This window comes from Coffea eugenioides, unplaced genomic scaffold, assembly GCF_003713205.1.
Source record: "Coffea eugenioides isolate CCC68of unplaced genomic scaffold, Ceug_1.0 ScVebR1_6;HRSCAF=26, whole genome shotgun sequence".
In the NCBI taxonomy this organism is placed as follows: domain Eukaryota; kingdom Viridiplantae; phylum Streptophyta; class Magnoliopsida; order Gentianales; family Rubiaceae; genus Coffea; species Coffea eugenioides.
The window spans coordinates 17,620-28,329 of record NW_020864563.1 but is presented as its reverse complement, the minus strand read 5'-3'; the positions used below and the strand labels follow the sequence as shown (position 1 = coordinate 28,329).

Below are 10,710 nucleotides of genomic sequence, written 5' to 3'. Positions count from 1 at the left end.
GGCGGCCCGCCGAACCCTGTGGTTCGCCTTAGGGAGAGGTGGGGTCGTGACAATTAGGTGGGGTCGTGACAATTGGTATCAGAGCTTAGGCTTCAGATCTCTGTAGTGTATCCTAGGCTTGAAGTTTAGGATGCCGGACTGTGGGTTTGATTTGACTCTTGAGAGATTTTTGCGGGATGTCTTGACTTGATTGGTACAAGAGGGAATGTCGAGGACGACATTCTTTTAAGGAGGGGAGATTGTGACGCCCCGAAAAAAAAATGAGTTTGAGAACCCGGAAATTTTCTAATTTTCTAGGGTTTATTTTATTTAATCGCCCGCATTTTTCGACATTTTCTTTATTAAAAAAAAAAATTCCCCAGATAATTTTATTGAGTAAATATAGTTTTAAAATGATTTTTCTAGTATCGGGTAGTTTTTGAGAATTTAAGAGCGTATACCGGACGTGGGACCCACTAGTGTGGTAAATGTGGTTCATTTGGAGTAGCTTTGTATATATGGTTTATATTACATGGTGTTATGTGATAATTAGGGGTTTGGTTAGTTCATTAATTCTTGCAAGACAAAAGAAATGAGAAAAGCTTGGAATGGACACATGTTGCCTTGTGATTGGAGCTTGGCATTTGACTAGTCTTTCTTTACCTTTACTAAACCAATTTTGACCAAAATTTGTCTTTCATTTTCACCTTCTTGGTCGGCCAACTCTAGAGAGAAAAGAAAGAGAGCTCTTCAATTTTTGCTCCCTTTTCTTGCCCAAATCTTGTAATCCAACCATTTATTTCTCAAATTCCTTCATAAAACTTACTTGCTAGGAGTGATTGAAGTGCTTGGTGGTTTTTGTTTGGAGGGAGAGACTCTCATCTACCTTGTATCTAGTGTTTGTAAGGTAAGTGGTTAAGAAATTGTTTCCTTGTTGGTTATGAGATGAAATTAGTAGGTGTGGTAGTTGAACAAGTAATTTTTTTGATGATTTCATGACTTATGGTGAAGATTGATGACATTTTCTATTTAATCATGAATTTTCTGATTTAATATGATTCATATGTTGTGGCTTTGTGTGATGATTGGAAATGATAGTTGATGATTCTAGAAGGTGGAAAAAGTGGAAGATTGCAAGTAAATTCTGTTTTGGAAGAAATCTGGAAAATTAGGGTTCTTGGTTCTTCATTCTGTCCGAAATTTTTGGTCCTAGATAGAGGCCGAATTGGCCTTGACTCAAAACATGAAAGTTGTATGTATTGATGTTTTAAGGGTGCCTGTAAAATTTCAGGGCAATTGGAGTAGTGTAGAATGAGATAAGCCGAGTTTACTGTTGCTGTTCTGGGTTCATCAGGATGTAAGAACTGCGCCTGTAATGGGTTGTTTTGACTGGAATTGCTTTGGATTTGGGTGTTAAGGTCTTCTGATGAAATGTAGCTTGATGCCTTAGCTACCGTATGCCTTTGGAATCAATGCATTTGGACCTGTATAGACTGAGTTGGACTGATTACAGTTTTGTGTGATTTGGGAACCTGCAATTACGGTTCTGGGTTGGTTTTCTGCATTTTTGACTTAGTTGTGCTGGGATTTGGACTGAGTGACCTTCTACATTGTTGTAGCCCTGGTTCTTAGCTTCGAAACGGTGGGTCTTGGACCTCCATCCGATACTCGTAGTACCTTTGGTGCCATTACCGCAAAAGGATGTCAAAAACTGTTTTCTGGTTTTGAGCAATTGTGGTTAATTGCTGTGTGATTGGGTTTGATTGTAGGTTGGAAAATAAAGGAATTAAGGGGAAATGCTGTCCGATTTTTAATAGCGTTGGTTACCTTAAGTTTCAAGTGAAAGGCTTGGACTTGAATGATGAAATTGGCTATATTGGACGAGGATTGTGAGCCGTGGAGGTGAGTGACCTCAAACTATTTCTAAAGTTATTTATGAACCGTTTCTTACATTATTTACTCTTGAACTGTTTCCAAAGTTACTTTTGAAATGTTTTCTTGCATATCATGCGTGCTGGCATGTGAGTGTGCCTTGTTTGCTATATTTCTTGACTTCATGACTTGTATTTTGGTTGATAACGTGTTAAGCGCTTATAATGATTTCCAAAACGAGTTTTCGGGGCGAGTGTGTACTTTATCGCACTCGACCTCGATAAATGTGAAATTTTCGATTGAAATGTTACTTGCGCATGAATGTAAGCCTTTTGGGCTGAACTGGCCATTGCCCCTTGTTACCGGTCGTCTTGAGCCAGAAGCGGACTCGGTCAGGCGATTAGGAACTTGGGTGAACGTTTGGTATACTCGAGTATTACCTATGTAGGTTGGTAGAGCCTGGCCAAAAGCCAGGGACGGGGTGAATGAAATGAAATAAATGATCAAATGAGCGAGGAAATGTCAGGAGAATGAATGTATCCTTTCATGAATGTTACTATCGCTTTCCATTGTAAATGTTTCTTGAATTATTGATAATCCATATTTACTTTTTTGCAAATGACGTAGTTGTTTCCGGATTTATCATTTAATTTATGACATCATTGCTATATGACATCATTGAAATGAACTATTGTGAAACCGATTTGATTAATAATTTTCTGGTTACTCGCTGAGCTTCTAGCTCACCCCAAAAACTATTTATTCCCCTCCACAGGGCTCGTGGCGAAGGAAGGACTTGTAGTACTTGTGCACGTGATTGGATGGCCTATGTTTTGTACAATTTGGATTTCGAATCATTTTTGTGTATAGTTGGGAATTGTTTGGAATTGTTTCCGCTGCAATTGTGTCATGTAATTATTGGAGACGGATGTGTATTTGTGGACCAGTTGATGTATATTTGATTTTTATATTGTAATTTAATTGAGGACTGTAGTGAACGACTGAGTCCCGGCGAGAGCTGGGCAGGCGGCCCGCCGAACCCTGTGGTTCGCCTTAGGGAGAGGTGGGGTCGTGACAATTAGGTGGGGTCGTGACAATTGGTATCAGAGCTTAGGCTTCAGATCTCTGTAGTGTATCCTAGGCTTGAAGTTTAGGATGCCGGACTGTGGGTTTGATTTGACTCTTGAGAGATTTTTGCGGGATGTCTTGACTTGATTGGTACAAGAGGGAATGTCGAGGACGACATTCTTTTAAGGAGGGGAGATTGTGACGCCCCGAAAAAAAAATGAGTTTGAGAACCCGGAAATTTTCTAATTTTCTAGGGTTTATTTTATTTAATCGCCCGCATTTTTCGACATTTTCTTTATTAAAAAAAAAAATTCCCCAGATAATTTTATTGAGTAAATATAGTTTTAAAATGATTTTTCTAGTATCGGGTAGTTTTTGAGAATTTAAGAGCGTATACCGGACGTGGGACCCACTAGTGTGGTAAATGTGGTTCATTTGGAGTAGCTTTGTATATATGGTTTATATTACATGGTGTTATGTGATAATTAGGGGTTTGGTTAGTTCATTAATTCTTGCAAGACAAAAGAAATGAGAAAAGCTTGGAATGGACACATGTTGCCTTGTGATTGGAGCTTGGCATTTGACTAGTCTTTCTTTACCTTTACTAAACCAATTTGGACCAAAATTTGTCTTTCATTTTCACCTTCTTGGTCGGCCAACTCTAGAGAGAAAAGAAAGATAGCTCTTCAATTTTTGCTCCCTTTTCTTGCCCAAATCTTGTAATCCAACCATTTATTTCTCAAATTCCTTCATAAAACTTACTTGCTAGGAGTGATTGAAGTGCTTGGTGGTTTTTGTTTGGAGGGAGAGACTCTCATCTACCTTGTATCTAGTGTTTGTAAGGTAAGTGGTTAAGAAATTGTTTCCTTGTTGGTTATGAGATGAAATTAGTAGGTGTGGTAGTTGAACAAGTAATTTTTTTGATGATTTCATGACTTATGGTGAAGATTGATGACATTTTCTATTTAATCATGAATTTTCTGATTTAATATGATTCATATGTTGTGGCTTTGTGTGATGATTGGAAATGATAGTTGATGATTCTAGAAGGTGGAAAAAGTGGAAGATTGCAAGTAAATTCTGTTTTGGAAGAAATCTGGAAAATTAGGGTTCTTGGTTCTTCATTCTGTCCGAAATTTTTGGTCCTAGATAGAGGCCGAATTGGCCTTGTCTCAAACATGAAAGTTGTAGGTATTGATGTTTTAAGGGTGCCTGTAAAATTTCAGGGCAATTGGAGTAGTGTAGAATGAGATAAGCCGAATTTACTGTTGCTGTTCTGGGTTCATCAGGATGTAAGAACTGCGCCTGTAATGGGTTGTTTTGACTGGAATTGCTTTGGATTTGGGTGTTGAGGTCTTCTGATGAAATGTAGCTTGATGCCTTAGCTACCGTATGCCTTTGGAATCAATGCATTTGGACCTGTATAGACTGAGTTGGACTAATTACAGCATAGTGTGATTTGTAAACCTGCAATTACGGTTCTGGATTGGTATTTTGCATATTTGACCTAGTTGTGCTGGGATTTGGACTGAGTGACCTTCTACATTGTTGTAGCCCTGGTTCTTAGCTTCGAAACGGTGGGTCTTGGACCTCCATCCGATACTCGTAGTACCTTTGGTGCCATTACCGCAAAAGGATGTCAAAAACTGTTTTCTGGTTTTGAGCAATTGTGGTTAATTGCTGTGTGATTGGGTTTGATTGTAGGTTGGAAAATAAAGGAATTAAGGGGAAATGCTGTCCGATTTTTAATAGCGTTGGTTACCTTAAGTTTCAAGTGAAAGGCTTGGACTTGAATGATGAAATTGGCTATATTGGACGAGGATTGTGAGCCGTGGAGGTGAGTGACCTCAAACTCTTTCTAAAATTATTTATGAACCGCTTTCCCACATTATTTACTTTGGAGCTGTTTTCAAAGTTAATTTTGGAACTGTTTTCTTACATATCATGCGTGCTTGCATATCAGTGTCTTGTTGTTATTGCTTTTGCTTTCAATGATTGCTAAACGAGTTTTCGAGGCGAGTGTGTACTTTATCGCACTTAGCCTAAGTGATTGTGAAATTTTAATGATTGAGCGATTGAAATGTTAATTGTGCATGAATGTAAGCCTTTTGGGCTGAATTGGCCATTGCCCTTTGTTACCGGTCGTCTCGAGCCAGAAGCGGACTCGGTCGGGCGACTAGGAACTTGGGTGAACGTTTCGGTATACTCGAGTATTACCTTGTAGGTTGGTGGAGCCTGGCCAAAAGCCAGGGACGGGGTGAATGAATGCACGAATGAAACCAAATGAAATGAAATGACAGGAGAACGAATGTATCCTTTTCATGAATGTTACTATCGCTTTCCGTTGTAAATGTTTCGTGCATTATTGATATTCCATATTGAAATGACATCATTGAAATGAACGATTGTGAAACTGATTTGATAACTGATTTTACTGGTTACTCGCTGAGCTTCTAGCTCACCCCAAAAATGTTTTATTCCCCTCCACAGGGCTCAAGGCGAAGGAGTGGCTTGTAGTGTTTATTCATGGATTATCTCATGTATGGATTGAATTTGGATTCCTTTTGTGTAATCATTCATATCGGGATTGTATTGAACGTTTAGAATTGATTGGATGTGTAATAGTCAAGATTTGGGCTTCCTCCTGTATTATAATTGTGATCAAGGATCAGAGTGGCAGTGGAAGCGTGGACGCTTCGCTTTTGATATGTAAATGTTGGAATATTTGATTTTTTTTATTTGAGACTTTATCTTGTAATTGTTTGAGGATTGTAGTGAACGACTGAGTCCCGGCGAGAGTTGGGCAGGCGGCCCGCCGAACCCTCTGGTTCGCCTTAGGGGAAGGTGGGGTCGTGACAATTAGGTGGGGTCGTGACAATTGGTATCAGAGCTTAGGCTTCAGATCTCTGTAGTGTATCCTAGGCATGAAGTTTAGGATGCCGGACTGTGGGTTTGATTTGACTCTTGAGAGATTTTTGCGGGATGTCTTGACTTGATTGGTACAAGAGGGAATGTCGAGGACGACATTCTTTTAAGGAGGGGAGATTGTGACGCCCCGAAAAAAAAATGAGTTTGAGAACCCGAAAATTTTCTAATTTTCTAGGGTTTATTTTATTTAATCGCCCGCATTTTTCGACATTTTCTTTATTAAAAAAAAAAATTCCCCAGATAATTTTATTGAGTAAATATAGTTTTAAAATGATTTTTCTAGTATCGGGTAGTTTTTGAGAATTTAAGAGCGTATACCGGACGTGGGACCTACTAGTGTGGTAAATGTGGTTCATTTGGAGTAGCTTTGTATATATGGTTTATATTACATGGTGTTATGAGATAATTAGGGGTTTGGTTAGTTCATTAATTCTTGCAAGACAAAAGAAATGAGATAAGCTTGGAATGGACACATGTTGCCTTGTGATTGGAGCTTGGCATTTGACTAGTCTTTCTTTACCTTTACTAAACCAATTTGGACCAAAATTTGTCTTTCATTTTCACCTTCTTGGTCGGCCAACTCTAGAGAAAAAAGAAAGAGAGCTCTTCAATTTTTGCTCCCTTTTCTTGCCCAAATCTTGTAATCCAACCATTTATTTCTCAAATTCCTTCATAAAACTTACTTGCTAGGAGTGATTGAAGTGCTTGGTGGTTTTTGTTTGGAGGGAGAGACTCTCATCTACCTTGTATCTAGTGTTTGTAATGTAAGTGGTTAAGAAATTGTTTCCTTGTTGGTTATGAGATGAAATTAGTAGGTGTGGTAGTTGAACAAGTGATTTTTTTGATGATTTCATGACTTATGGTGAAGATTGATGACATTTTCTATTTAATCATGAATTTTCTGATTTAATATGATTCATATGTTGTGGCTTTGTATGATGATTGGAAATGATAGTTGATGATTCTAGAAGGTGGAAAAAGTGGAAGATTGCAAGTAAATTCTGTTTTGGAAGAAATCTGGAAAATTAGGGTTCTTGGTTCTTCATTCTGTCCGAAATTTTTGGTCCTAGATAGAGGCCGAATTGGCCTTGACTCAAAACATGAAAGTTGTATGTATTGATGTTTTAAGGGTGCCTGTAAAATTTCAGGGCAATTGGAGTAGTGTAGAATGAGATAAGCCGAGTTTACTGTTGCTGTTCTGGGTTCATCAGGATGTAAGAACTGCGCCTGTAATGGGTTGTTTTGACTGGAATTGCTTTGGATTTGGGTGTTGAGGTCTTCTGATGAAATGTAGCTTGATGCCTTAGCTACCGTATGCCTTTGGAATCAATGCATTTGGACCTGTATAGACTGAGTTGGACTGATTACAGTTTTGTGTGATTTGGGAACCTGCAATTACGGTTCTGGGTTGGTTTTCTGCATTTTTTACTTAGTTGTGCTGGGATTTGGACTGAGTGACCTTCTACATTGTTGTAGCCCTGGTTCTTAGCTTCGAAACGGTGGGTCTTGGACCTCCATCCGATACTCGTAGTACCTTTGGTGCCATTACCGCAAAAGGATGTCAAAAACTGTTTTCTGGTTTTGAGCAATTGTGGTTAATTGCTGTGTGATTGGGTTTGATTGTAGGTTGGAAAATAAAGGAATTAAGGGGAAATGCTGTCCGATTTTTAATAGCGTTGGTTACCTTAAGTTTCAAGTGAAAGGCTTGGACTTGAATGATGAAATTGGCTATATTGGACGAGGATTGTGAGCCGTGGAGGTGAGTGACCTCAAACTATTTCTAAAGTTATTTATGAACCGTTTCTTACATTATTTACTCTTGAACTGTTTCCAAAGTTACTTTTGAAATGTTTTCTTGCATATCATGCGTGCTGGCATGTGAGTGTGCCTTGTTTGCTATATTTCTTGACTTCATGACTTGTATTTTGGTTGATAACGTGTTAAGCGCTTATAATGATTTCCAAAACGAGTTTTCGGGGCGAGTGTGTACTTTATCGCACTCGACCTCGATAAATGTGAAATTTTCGATTGAAATGTTACTTGCGCATGAATATAAGCCTTTTGGGCTGAACTGGCCATTGCCCCTTGTTACCGGTCGTCTTGAGCCAGAAGCGGACTCGGTCAGGCGATTAGGAACTTGGGTGAACGTTTGGTATACTCGAGTATTACCTATGTAGGTTGGTGGAGCCTGGCCAAAAGCCAGGGACGGGGTGAATGAAATGAAATAAATGATCAAATGAGCGAGGAAATGTCAGGAGAATGAATGTATCCTTTCATGAATGTTACTATCGCTTTCCATTGTAAATGTTTCTTGAATTATTGATAATCCATATTTACTTTTTTGCAAATGACGTAGTTGTTTCCGGATTTATCATTTAATTTATGACATCATTGCTATATGACATCATTGAAATGAACTATTGTGAAACCGATTTGATTAATAATTTTCTGGTTACTCGCTGAGCTTCTAGCTCACCCCAAAAACTATTTATTCCCCTCCACAGGGCTCGTGGCGAAGGAAGGACTTGTAGTACTTGTGCACGTGATTGGATGGCCTATGTTTCGTACAATTTGGATTTCGAATCATTTTTGTGTATAGTTGGGAATTGTTTGGAATTGTTTCCGCTGCAATTGTGTCATGTAATTATTGGAGAAGGATGTGTATTTGTGGACCAGTTGATGTATATTTGATTTTTATATTGTAATTTAATTGAGGACTGTAGTGAACGACTGAGTCCCGGCGAGAGCTGGGCAGGCGGCCCGCCGAACCCTCTGGTTCGCCTTAGGGGGAGGTGGGGCTGTCACAGCTACACTCTCATGCTCCTAATACTTTCACCGGATGGGATGATTTATCAAGAGCATTCTTGAATAAGTATTTTCCACCAGGTAAGACTGCTAAGCTCAGAATGGATATCACTAGTTTTAGCCAATTGGAAGGTGAATCATTATATGAGGCATGGAAAAGGTTTAGAGATTTGCTTCGGAAATGTCCACATCATGGACTGCCGGAGTGGTTAATCATACAAACCTTCTATAATGGTTTAGTTTTTTCTACTAAAACTATGATCGATGCAGCTGCAGGTGGAGCTTTAATGGGTAAATCACCCCAAGAAGCTCATAATTTGATAGAAGAAATGGCAGCAAATAACTACCAATGGGCCAATGAGAGAGGTAATACAAGACGTCACGCAGGTATGATAGAAATGGACACTCTCAATATGCTGAGTGCTCAAATGAATAATGTGATGAAGTTGCTAAGTAGACAAGGTGGAGTTGGTCCAAGTTCATCTAATGCACATGTAGCGTGTTGTTCTATATGTGGAGGTGAACATGATACTAATGAGTGTGTTGATTCTGAGCAGGTACAATTTGTTAATAATTACAATCGTAATGCTCAAAATAACCCCTACTCGAATACTTACAATCCAGGGTGGAGAAATAATCCAAACTTTGGATGGAAGGACCAAGGAAATCAACCAAGGCCAACCAATCCACCGGGGTTCCAATCAAGGCAACCACAAGCTGAAACTAAACCGGGTTGGGAGATTGCAGTAGAAAAACTTGCTAAAGTTACCTCGGACAGATTTGAACGAGTAGAAGGGAGACTGGATCAACTCACTACAATGTACAGGAATGTAGAGGTCCAAATTGGTCAAATTGTTAGTTCTTTGAATAATCGAAATCAAGGAGAATTACCTAGCAAAACAGAGGTCAATCCTAAGGAGCATGTGAAAGCCATTACTCTTCGTAGTGGTAGACAATTAGAAGATCCTCCAGTGGTGGAAGTTGAGAAAGATGAGAATGAAAAACAAGAAGAAAAGCAGAGGAACCAAGAGGCGATTGTGGAGGAAAATAGTTGGGAGAATCCAAGAGAAAAGCAACCATCATTTTCCACTACCATTCCAATACCTCCTGCGATTCCATTTCCACAAAGATTAAAGCAAAATAAGTTTGATAAAGAGTTTGAAAAATTTGTTAAACTGTTCAAACAATTGCACATTAACATTCCTTTTGCCGATGCTATTTTGCAGATTCCGTCTTATGCAAAATTTCTCAAGGAAATCATGACTAGAAAAAGAAAGTTGGAAGACTGTGAAACAATAGCATTAACGGAGGAATGTAGTGCAATTATTCAAAATAAGCTACCACCGAAGTTGAAGGATCCGGGGAGTTTTTCTATACCTTGCACCATAGGTAACATTGATTTTTCTAAGGCATTGTGTGATCTTGGTGCTAGTATATCATTAATACCTCTAACGGTGGCTAGACAATTGGGTTTGAAGGAGCTTAAAAGCACTAATATTACTTTGCAACTAGCGGACAGATCTATCAGATATCCACTTGGAGTGTTGGAAAATGTTTTGATAAAAGTTCAAAAATTTATCATTCCAGTGGATTTTGTGGTATTAGATATGGAAGAAGATGTATCTATACCAATTATTCTTGGTAGACCATTTCTAGCTATTGCAGGTACTATTATTGATGTCAAAAATGGCAAGCTGAAGTTTCAAGTAGATGAAGAAGAGGTAGAGTTTAATTTGCATGAAATAAAAAAATACCCTTCTTTTACCGATCATGCTTATTCTATTGGCACAATTGATAAACTAACTCAAGAGATGAGTCAAGTCAACTTTGACTTAGATCCTCTTGAGTATTGTTTGATGAGTGTAGGTAAGCAAGAATATGTTTGTGAAGAAATTGAAGAATTGGCCAAGTATTTGGATTTTCAAGCACCTTATAAAAGGGGTAATTTTATGAAAGTCTTGGCCAAGGAAAAGGGTTTTCACAACCTTCAGAAATTGAACCTCCAAAGTTAGAGCTCAAGCCACTTCCAACTCATCTAAGGTATGAATTTCTTGGAGA

The 10,710-nt window shown here is 38.7% G+C and overlaps 1 non-coding gene across 1 annotated transcript; it reads right to left on the bottom strand.

Annotated features, from left to right (window-relative positions):
• Positions 1–8,744: 8,744 nt before the first annotated feature.
• On the bottom strand, positions 8,745–8,851 carry LOC113758778. The gene has a single exon (XR_003466851.1). It is a non-coding gene; the product is annotated as a small nucleolar RNA R71 (small nucleolar RNA).
• Positions 8,852–10,710: the final 1,859 nt, after the last annotated feature.